Raw genomic sequence first — 10,735 nt, 5'->3', positions numbered from 1 at the left:
GCGAGAGAGAGAGAGGGAGAGAGGGAGAAAGAGAGAGAGAGAGGGAGGGAGAGAGGGAGGGAGAGATAGTGTGGGGGAGACACAAACTGAGACGTGGACAGAGGCAGCGAGAGAGAGAGAGGGAGAGATAGAGAGGGAGAGGCTGAAGAGAGAGAGGCAGAGAGAGAGAGAGGCAGAGAGAGAGATAGAGAGAGACAGAGAGAGAGGGAGCGATGGTGTGAGGGAGGCACAAATTGAGACATGGACAGAGGTTGAGAAAGAGAGAGAGGGAGAGACAGAGAGAGAGAGCTGGGGGAGAGACAGATAGAGAGTGAGAGAGGCACAGAGAGAGAAGGAGACACAGAGAGGCAGACATAGAGAGGCAGACAGAGAGCTAGAGAGAGACAGAGAGAGAGGGAGAGATGGTGTGAGGGAGGCACAAATTGAGACATGGACAGAGGTAGAGAGAGAGAGGGAGAGATAGAGCGAGAGAGAGAAAAAGACAGAGAGGGATAGATAGCGAGAGAGAGAGGGGGTAAGACAGATAGCGAGGGACAGAGGCAGTGTGAGAGAGGCAGAGTGAGAGAGGCAGATTAGAAGGTAGCAAATGTAACCCCACTATTTACAAAAGGAAGGAGGGAGAAAATAGGGAACTAAAGACCTGTTCGTCTAACATCAGTCATAGGGAAAATGCTCGAATCTATAATAAAGGATGTGATAACAGGACACTTAAAGACAGATTGCGGGGGGGTGGGGGGGAAAGAGAGAAATGGGGGGAGAGAGAAATGGGGGGGGAGAGAGAGGGGGGAGAGTGCGTGAGTGAGACGGAGCAAAGGAGAGAGATACTAGGTTAGGTGGGACAATAAGCTGTGAGGAGAACACAAATAGACGACAAAGAGAGATGGTTTGGGATAGACAGCGATAAATGTCCCAGTGTTGTGGGAACATAAAATGGCCACTGAAAATGAACCTAAAATGGCTGACTGATGTGTGTGGATTTCCACAGATGAGAGGAGAGAGAGAGAGACATACAGACAGACAGAAAGAGAGACAAAGAGGGAGACAGAGACCAAGACACAGAGCGTGATCGCAGGATATTGGGCGTAGGACAGAGGAAGAGGAGGAGGCCATTTGGCCCCTCAACCCTGTTCTGTCATTCAAGGAGCTCATGGCTGATGTGTGATCTCACTCCATGTACCTATCTTTGTCCCTTAATACCTTTGGTTAACAAAAATCTATCAAACTCAGATTTAAAAATTAACAAGTGTCTCAGCATCAATTGCTGTTTGTGGAAGAGAGTTCCAAACTGATACCACACCTGGTGTGTTGAAGTGTTTCTTCATTTCACTCCTGAAAGGTTTTTAGACTAGGTTTATATTTTTAGACTATGCCCCCATGTTCTAGACTCTGCAGCCAGTGGGAATTGTTACTCTCTGTCTACCCCATCAGTTTCCCTTATTATCTTGAAAACAATCATCAAATCACACCTGAGCCTTCAAAATTCCATGGATACAGAGTAAATCTCCAGCTACACTGTCCCATTAAATATTCCCAAGCCAAGCACAATGTTGGGTTTGACACAGAGTAAATTTCCCTCTACACTGTCCCATCACACACTCCCAGGGCAGGAACATCATGGGGTGGATACAGAGTGAATCTCACTCTGCACTGTCCGATAGAGACAGAGAGAGCGACAGAAAGAGAGAAACAGAGAGACATAGACTGACAGGGTGACTAAAAGAGAAAGAAGGATATTTAACAGGGGATATTGGAAGAGGAAGATGCAATTTAACCCCACAATCCTGTTCCGGCATCCAATGTGATCTTGGCTGATCTGTGATGTAACTTACACCATATATCCTGCCTTTGCCCCTTATCTCTTAATACCTTTGGTTAACAAGAATCTATCAATCACAGATTTAAAAATTAACCAATAAGCCAGCATGAAATTTGCACAAACAATATCATTGTGTGGGTATTCCTGTGTGTGTGTGTGTGTGTCTATGCCTGTTTGGGTGTGATGGCTCCCACAGTGGAATAGCTTGCTGGATGTTTAAAATGGAGGCTATTCCTTCTGGATCATCAAATGTATCCGCCTGGGCCCCAACATTGTCTGCATTTCCCCCTCTCCTGATGTTTTTTTTCTCTCCATATCTATCTCTTTCTGTTTGTGTACACAGCAGTGAAGGATTACATCAAATTAATATATCTTACATTATCCTTTTCATCCACCTCAACAACCTCTCTCTCTCTAACTTTGTCCCTCTCTACAGCCCTCTCTCTGCCTTCATATCTAACCCTCTCTCCCTCTGTCTCTCTCCTAGTGTCAGAGATAGCAGGAGGGAGAGACAGAGAGAGAATGTTGAAGGAACTGTACTCTGTTCCTAAGCTGTGCTGAACCTGCTCTGGGAGTGTTTGATGGGCTACATTAATCGGCCGTGTACAGTCCTGTATCAGGCTGTGAAGAAGCACAGCTTGTTCAGTGTACAACGGGTCAAAGGGAACGATTCACTCCTGTCTGCGACTGGGAAGAGTGACTGACCTTAATATCAAGGCAGCGTTTGACCGAGTGTGACATCGAGGAGCCCGAGTAAAACTGAAGTCAGTGGGAATCCGCTGGTTGGACTCATACCGAGCACAAAGGAAGATGGTTGTGGTTGTTGGAGGTCAATCATCTCAGTCCCAGGACATCACTGCAGGAGTTCCTCAGGGTAGTGTCCGAGGCTCAACCATCTTCAGCTGAGATCCCAGGAGAAAATACTGGAAATACTGAGCAGGTCAGGCAGCATCTGTGGAGAGAGAAACAGAGTTAGTGATTCAGCTCGATGCTTTCCAGATTTCCAGCATCCACAGTATTTTGCCTCAGATAATGAAGCAATCCATAGCAACATGCACCAAGACCCAGACAACATTCAGGCTTGGGCCGACCAGTGGGAAGTAACATTCACGTCACACAAGTGCCAGGCAATGACCATCTGCAACAGGAGAGAATCCAACCACCTCCCCTTGGCATTCAAAGCATTATCCCATCACTGAATCACCCAGCGTCAACATCCTGGGGAAATATTGACATCAAACTTAACAGAACGAAACACATCAATAGTTTCTTCACCCAGTGGCTGGTGGGTGTCTGGAACTCACTGCCTGAAAGGATTAGTATAAAATGGGTGGTTGATGGCCGGCACAGACTGGGTGGGCCGAAGGGCCTGTATAAGTGCTGTGTCTCTCTATGACTCTCAAGGATGGTAGAGGCAGAAACCCTCATCACATTTAAAACAATCTCTTGGATATTCACTTCTCTATATTTAAAATGGGTAAGGAATAACTCTCCTCGTCTGCACTGCCCCATCAAACACTCTCAGAGAAGGTACAGCACGGGTTAGATACAGAGTAAAGCTCCGTTTAAACTGTCCCTGGAGTGTCGGATTAACCCGGGTCACTCACTGTGCCCGGCTCAGCCTCAAGACTCACCTGCCTCAGTCACTGAGACGCTCCTGTATCACTTGCCTTAATGTAAGTGGATGCCGGGTTTGGGAGCAGGACAGGCACACGGGATTAGGACGACTGCTCATGTGGAGGATAAGCATCAGTAATCCCTCAGAGAATCAGAACAGACCAGCGAGACTCAGAAAAGGAAACTTGTGTTGAATTTGTGAGTCTTGCATTGTGGAATGCTTTAGTATTTGGTGAGAATGTTGAGCCAGTGACATTTTGCCCCAGTGGGATGAATAGACACTATATGACTTTATTACAACAGTAAGGTACCGTGTGTACTGTAAATATGGACTGAAATAACAATGTAACTGATCAATTTTCAGCTGAATTTTATGATGACAGTTAGAGTCATAGAGTTATACAGCACAGAAACAGGCCCTTCGGCCCATCGTGTCTGTGTCCACCATCAAGCACCTACCTATTCTAGTCCCATTTTCCAGCACTTGGCCCGGAGCCTTGTATGCTATGGCATTTCATGTGCTCATCTAAATACTTCTTAAATGTTGTGAGGGTTCCTGCCTCTACCACCCCTTCAGGCAGAGCGTTCCAGATTCCAAACACCCTCCGGGTGAAAAATCTTTTCCTCAAATCCCCTCTAAACCTCCTGCCCCTTGCCATCAATCTATGCCCCCTGGTTATTGACCCCTCCGCTAAGGGAAAAAGTTTCTTCCTATCTAACCTATCAATGCCCCTCATAATTTTGTATACCTCAATCAGGTCCCCCCTCAGCCTTCTCTGCTCTGAGGAAAACAACTCCAGCCTTTTCAGTCTCTCTTCATAGCTGAAATGCTCCAGCCCAGGCAACATCCTGGTCAATCTCCTCTGCATCCTCTCCAGTGCAATCACATCCTTCCTATAGTGTGGTGCCCAGAACTGTACACAGTACTCCAGCTGTGGCCTAACCAGTGTTTTATATAGCTCCATCATAACCTCCCTGTTCTTATATTCTATGCCTCAACTAATAAAGGCAAGTATCCCATATACCTTCCTAACCACCTTGTCTCCCTGCGCTGCAGCCTTCAGTGATCTATGGACAAGTACACCAAGATCCCTCTGACACTCGGTACTTCCTATGATCCTACCATTCATTGGATATTCCCTAGCCTTGTTAGTCCTTCCAAAATTCTATGTAACCTAACCTATGTATAATCTTTAATCTTGCAGTGCATGTGTAATATTTAATTTCTGAAAGCCAGACAGAGTAAAGCTTAACGTACTCCAAAAAACTCCAGACTTTTGGCATTTATTACCTTATCGGGTCAAATCTTCCGTTAAGTTGGACTAGACTTGTGAATAATTCTTTTTAAGTTGTTTTTCCGACAGTACTAGTGTAAATCGATTTGCAGCATCCCATCATATAATATACACTCCTGTCTATATTGTCTGAATACAGACATAAAATATCCACACATTTTGCTATTTATTCCGGGGCAGACAGGTGAAGTGTTTATTTTGTCTGTGATTTAACTCAACCCCCAATGATAACCAACATGGTGGGAGAGAGTGATAGACAGAGAGAGAGGAACAGAGGTAGAGTAACAGAGAGATAGAAATGGAGAGAGAACAGAGAGATAGTGAGGGATAGAGACAGAAGCAGAGAGGTAGAAAGTGCCAGGAGACCCTGAGACACTTTAGAAGCAGGGGGACGGGGAGACAGGCTGTGTGGGGACCCTGGGGTAACATTATAGATAGACAGGGTAGATGTAGGTAAGATGTTTCTCCTGGTTGAGGAGTCTAGAACCAGGGGACACAATTTCAAAATAAGGGGGAAGCCACTTGGGACAGAGATGAGGAGAAATGTCATTACTCAGAGGGTTGTGAATCTTAGGAATTCTCTATCCCAGAGGGCTGTGGAAGCTCAGTCATTGAGTATGTTTAAAGCAGAGATTGACAGATTGCTGAATACCAATGACAGAAAGGGGAAGAGGATAGTCTGGGAAAAACACATTGAAGTGGATGATCAGCCATGATCGTCTTGAATGGCGGAGCAGGCTCGATGGGCTGAATGGCCTACTCCTGTTCATATATTCCAAAGCTGCCGAAATAGTTTCTCTCAAACTACCCCATCAGTTCCCCTTAATATCTCAACATCTTTGATCAAATCACCTTGAACCTCCTAAATTCCAGGGAATTATTCCCTAGTTTGTGTAATATCACCTTGTAATTTAACCCTTGGAGTCCAGTTATCATTCTGGTAAATCTACACTGCACTCAAATGGACATGGACCCCTCAAGTCTCTTTGAACCTCCAGTGTTTCTATCTTTTCACCATTTATAAAGTACTCTGTTCTAGTCTTTTTTGCTGACATTGAAATCTATCTACCACAGTTTTAGTCTTTCACTTCAGATATCTCTTTGCATTGTTCTGCTTCCAGCTACACTGCTTACAATGCTGCCTATTTTTGTGTCAGTGGTAAACTTGGGTATGTTGCATTCTACCACATCATCTTAAATCGTTAATAAATACAGCAAAACTGAGACACACACAGGCTTTGCACTAGTAGACAGGAGTGAATCATTCCAACCTCGAGGTTTTTAATTCCAGATTTATGTTTATTTTTAGAAAAAACAAAATTCAAATTCACAACAGCCCAGCGTGGGATTTGAACTCCTACTTTTTCAATCATCAGCTCAGGCCTTCAAATTAAAACCCATAAAAAGAGATCCATTTTCCTACTGCTGTTGTCTGACTGACTGAGGTTTTGTATATTGTTCCCTTCTCCTCTTCTTCCATGTGTTTGAAGTCTTTGAAGTTTGTCAGACATTGGTAAACTACTTCATGTGGTGTTCTGTAAATACCTTCAATTCTGTGTATCTGGAAGGGACACAATTCAAATTCTCACCTTATTGCATCAACTAAAACCTGCAGGTCCATTCAAACAACTCTATTTCCTGTCTCTGCAAAGATAACTCACACTTCCACAATGCAGGAATGTCTGAATGGAAACAGCTTTTGACACATTTCCCAACACGTTTGCTAACACTTTTCAGGATGAAACTAAATTCAACTCACAGATTCCAAGCCCCAAATTGAGCTTTTGGGTAGAACAGGGAACATTGATGAAATCCCAGATCTCTCTGTCCTGTCACCCATTCTGACATTGTACCATTTAGTTTATATCACTCAGTCTTCCTTCCAAAATGCATCACTTCACATTTCTCAGCATTGAAGTTAACCTGCCCTGTGTCTGTCCAATGATAGGTTGGAAAGTAAGCTGTCAAGAGGACATAAAGTGTCTGCAAAGAGATTTCCATAGGTTAAGTGAGTGAGCAAAAAATTGTCAGATGGAGTACAATGTGGGAAAATGTGAGCTTGTCCACTTTAGCAGGAAGAATAAAAATCAGTATATTATTGAAATGGAGAGAGACTGCAGAACTGTACGGTACAGAGGGATCTGGGTGTCCTGGTACATGAATCACAAAATGTTACCGTGTAGCTACAGCGAGTGATTAGGAAGACAAATGGAATGTTGTTGTTTATTGCAAGGTGGATAGAATATCAAAGTAGGGAAGTGTTGTTACAGCTGTACAGGGCATAAGTTAGACGACGTCTGCAGGATTGTGGACACTTTTGGTCTCCTTACTGAAGAAATTATATAATTGCATTCGAAGTAGTTCAGAGAAGGTTCACTGGGCTGATTCCTGGGATGAAGGGGTTATCTTATGAGGAAAGGTTGAACAGGTTGGGTCTATACCCACTGGAGTTTAGAAGAATGAGAGGTGATCTGAGTGAAACATCTCAGGTCCCGAGGGGACTGGACAGGGTGGATGCTGAGAGGATGTTTCCCCTTGTCGGGGAGTCTAGAACTAGGGGACACAGTTTAAAAATTAGGGACGTCCCATTTAAAACTGAGATGAGGAGAAATGTGTTTCTCTCAGAGGGGGGTCAGTCTGTGGAATTCTCTTCCCCAGAGAGCAGTGGAGGCTGGATCATTGAATATATTCAAGGCTGAGTTCGATAGATTTTTGATCAATTAGGGAGTCAAGGGTTATGGGACACAGACAGGAAAGTGGAGTTGAGTTCACTATCAGATCAGCCATTGAATGGCAGAGCAGGCTCGAGGGGCCGAATGGCCTACTCCTGCTCCTAATTCATTTGTTCTTGTGTGTTCCATTTCACCAGGCTGCCTCTCTCCTCCTGAAGTCTGCTTCTAGTCCCTTCCCTTTTATTACATTGCAGATGTCACAAACATTGGCAAACATTGAAGTTATGCCCTGCAAACACAAGTCCAAGTCATTAGTATATATCAAAAAGATCAGTGGTCCTAATATAAACCTCCACTGTATACCTCCCTCCAGTCTGAAACAACCATTGTCCACTCTCTCAGCCAATGTCGTATCCACTCAGCCAATGTCCCTTTCATCCCTGGAGCACCAATATTGCTAACTGGTCAATTAGGAGGCACCATTAAGTCCTCCCCATGAGGACCCTGGTCCCAGACCTCTCTGTTTCCACTCTCCCATCAACATTCCCCAGACAGGAACATCATGGGGTGGATACAGAGTAATGCTCCTTCTACACTGTCCCATCCAACACTCCCAGGACAGGAACATCATGGGGTGGATACAGAGTGAATCTCACTCTACACTGTCCGAAACAGACAGAGAGAGAGACAGAAAGAGAGAAACAGAGAGACATAGACTGACAGGGTGACTGAGAGAGAAAGAAGGATATTTAACAGGGGATATTGGAAGAGGAGGATGCAATTTAACCCCACAACTCCGTCCCGGCATTCAATGAGATCATGGCTGATCTGTGATCAAACTTGCACCATATATCCCACCTTTGCCCCTTATCTCTTAATACATTTGGTTAACAAGAATCTATCAATCACAGATTTAAAAATTAACCAATAAGCCAGCATGAAATTTCCACAAACAATATCATGAGGGTGTGATGGCTACCACAGTGGAATAGCTTACTGAATATTTAAAATGGAGGCTATTCCTTCTGGATCATCAAAAGTGTCCGCCTGGGCCCCAACTTCATCTACATTCCTCCCTCTCCCGATGTTCGTTTTCTCTCCATACCTATCTCAAATATGTTTGTGTACACAGCAGTGAAGGATTTCATCACATTAATATATCTTACATTATCCTCTTCATCCACCTCAACAATCTCTCTCTCTCCACGTTAGTCCCTCACTGCAGCCCTCCCTATGCCGTCATATCGAACCCTCCCTCCCTCTGTCGTTCTCCTAGTGTCAGTGATAGCAGAGAGAGAGAGAGAGAGAAGGAGTGAGAGGGAGTGTCAGGGAGGGAAAGACAGATGGAGGGACAGAGTGTGAGACAAAGAGAGAAGGAGCGAGATAGAGTGACAGGGAGGGAAAGACAGATGGAGGGACAGAGAGAGAGGCAGAGACAGTGAGAGAAGGAGAGAGACGGAGAGCCAGAGAGGGAAAGACAGATGGAGGGACAGAGAGAGTGAGGCAGAGCTGTAAGGAGAGAGAGGGATTGACAGGGAGGGAAAGACAGATGGAGGGACAAAGAGAGAGACAGAGATAGAAGGAGAGAGACAGGGAGTGCAAGTGAGGGAAAGACAGATGGAGGGTCAGAGACAGAGAGAGACAGAGAGAGAGGCAGAGACAGAGAGTAGGAGAGAGAGGGAGAGACAGAGAGGGAAAGACAGATGGACAGACAGAGATAGAAGGAGAGAGAGGGAGAGACAGAGAGGGAAAGACAGATGGAGGGACACAGTGAGAGACAGAGAGAGTAGGAGTGAGAGGGAGAGACAGAGAGGGAAAGACAGATGGAGGGACAAAGTGAGAGACAGAGAGAGAAGGAGAGAGATGGAGTGACAGGGAGGGAAGGTCAGATGGAGGGATAGAGAGAGAGAGACGGAGAGAGAGGGAGTGACGGGGGGAAGACAGATGGAGGGACAGAGAGAGAGAGAAGGAGAGAGAGGGAGAGACAGAGAGAAGGAGGGAGGGAGTGACAGAGAGGGAAAGACTGGGATTCAGAGGGTAACAGAGAGGGAGAGTCTGGGATTCAGAGGGTAACAGAGCAGGAAAGACTGGGATTTAGAGGGTAACAGAGAGGGAGATACTGGGATTCAGAGGGTAACAGAGCAGGAAAGACTGGGATTCAGAGGGTAACAGAGAGGGAGAGACTGGGATTCAGAGGGTAACAGAGAGGGAGAGACTGGGATTCAGAGGGTAACAGAGAGGGAGAGACTGGGATTCAGAGGGTAACAGAGGGAAAAATAGAGTTGGCGAGTGCAACATAGAAATTTTAAGGCACAGAAAGAGGCCACTTGGCCCATCCTCTCTGTGCCAGCCGAAAAACGATCAACCTATTCTCATCCCACCTTCCAGCATTTGGTCTGAGCCCTGCAGCTTACCGCACTTGAGGTGTCTATCCAGACTCCTTCTGAATGAGTTGAGGGTCTCTGCCTCAACTACCCTTTCAGGCAGTGAGTTCCAGACCATCGAGACCCCCTGGGAGAAAAAGATTTTCCTCAACTCCCCTCTAATGTTTCTGCCAATCACTTTAAATCTTTGCCCCCTCGTCACTGACCTTTCTGCTATGGTTCTCTGCCCTTCACCTCCACTCTATCCAGGACCCTCAACATTTTGTACATTTCAATCAGATCTCCCCTCAGCCTTCTCTGTTCCAAGGACAACAACCCCTGCCTATCCTCATAGCTACAATTCTCCAGTCCTGGCAACATCCGAGAAAATGGGAGAGAGACAAAGTCCCGTGTTCATAACACATGGATAAAGAGGTTAATCATCTGAGCTGTAACTCTGAGACAGAGACACAGAGAGAGAGAGGGAGGGAGAGAGGGAGAAAGAGAGAGAGAGAGGGAGGGAGAGAGGGAGGGAGAGAGGGAGAAAGAGAGAGAGAGAGGGAGGGAGAGAGGGAGGGAGAGAGGGAGGGAGAGATGGTGTGGAGTCGACACAAACTCAGACGTGGACAGAGGCAGCGAAAGAGAGAGAGGGAGTGACAGAGAGAGAGAGAGAGAGGCAGAGAGAGAGAGAGAGAGACAGAGAGAGAGAGAGAGAGACAGAGATAGAGAGAGACAGAGAGAGAGGGAGCGATGGTGTGAGGGAGGCACAAATTGAGACGTGGACAGAGGTAGAGAGAGAGAGGGAGAGATAGAGCGAGAGAGGGAAAAAGACAGAGAGGGAGAGATAGAGAGAGAGAGAGGGGGAAAGACAGATAGCGAGGGACAGAGGCATTGTGAGAGAGGCAGTGTGAGAGAGGCAGATTAGAAGGTAGCAAATGTAACCCCACTATTTACAAAAGGAAGGAGGGAGAA

Source organism: Heterodontus francisci, unplaced genomic scaffold (genome assembly GCF_036365525.1).
Source record: "Heterodontus francisci isolate sHetFra1 unplaced genomic scaffold, sHetFra1.hap1 HAP1_SCAFFOLD_249, whole genome shotgun sequence".
Taxonomy (NCBI): Eukaryota; Metazoa; Chordata; class Chondrichthyes; order Heterodontiformes; family Heterodontidae; genus Heterodontus; species Heterodontus francisci.
This window is presented reverse-complemented; position numbering follows the sequence as displayed.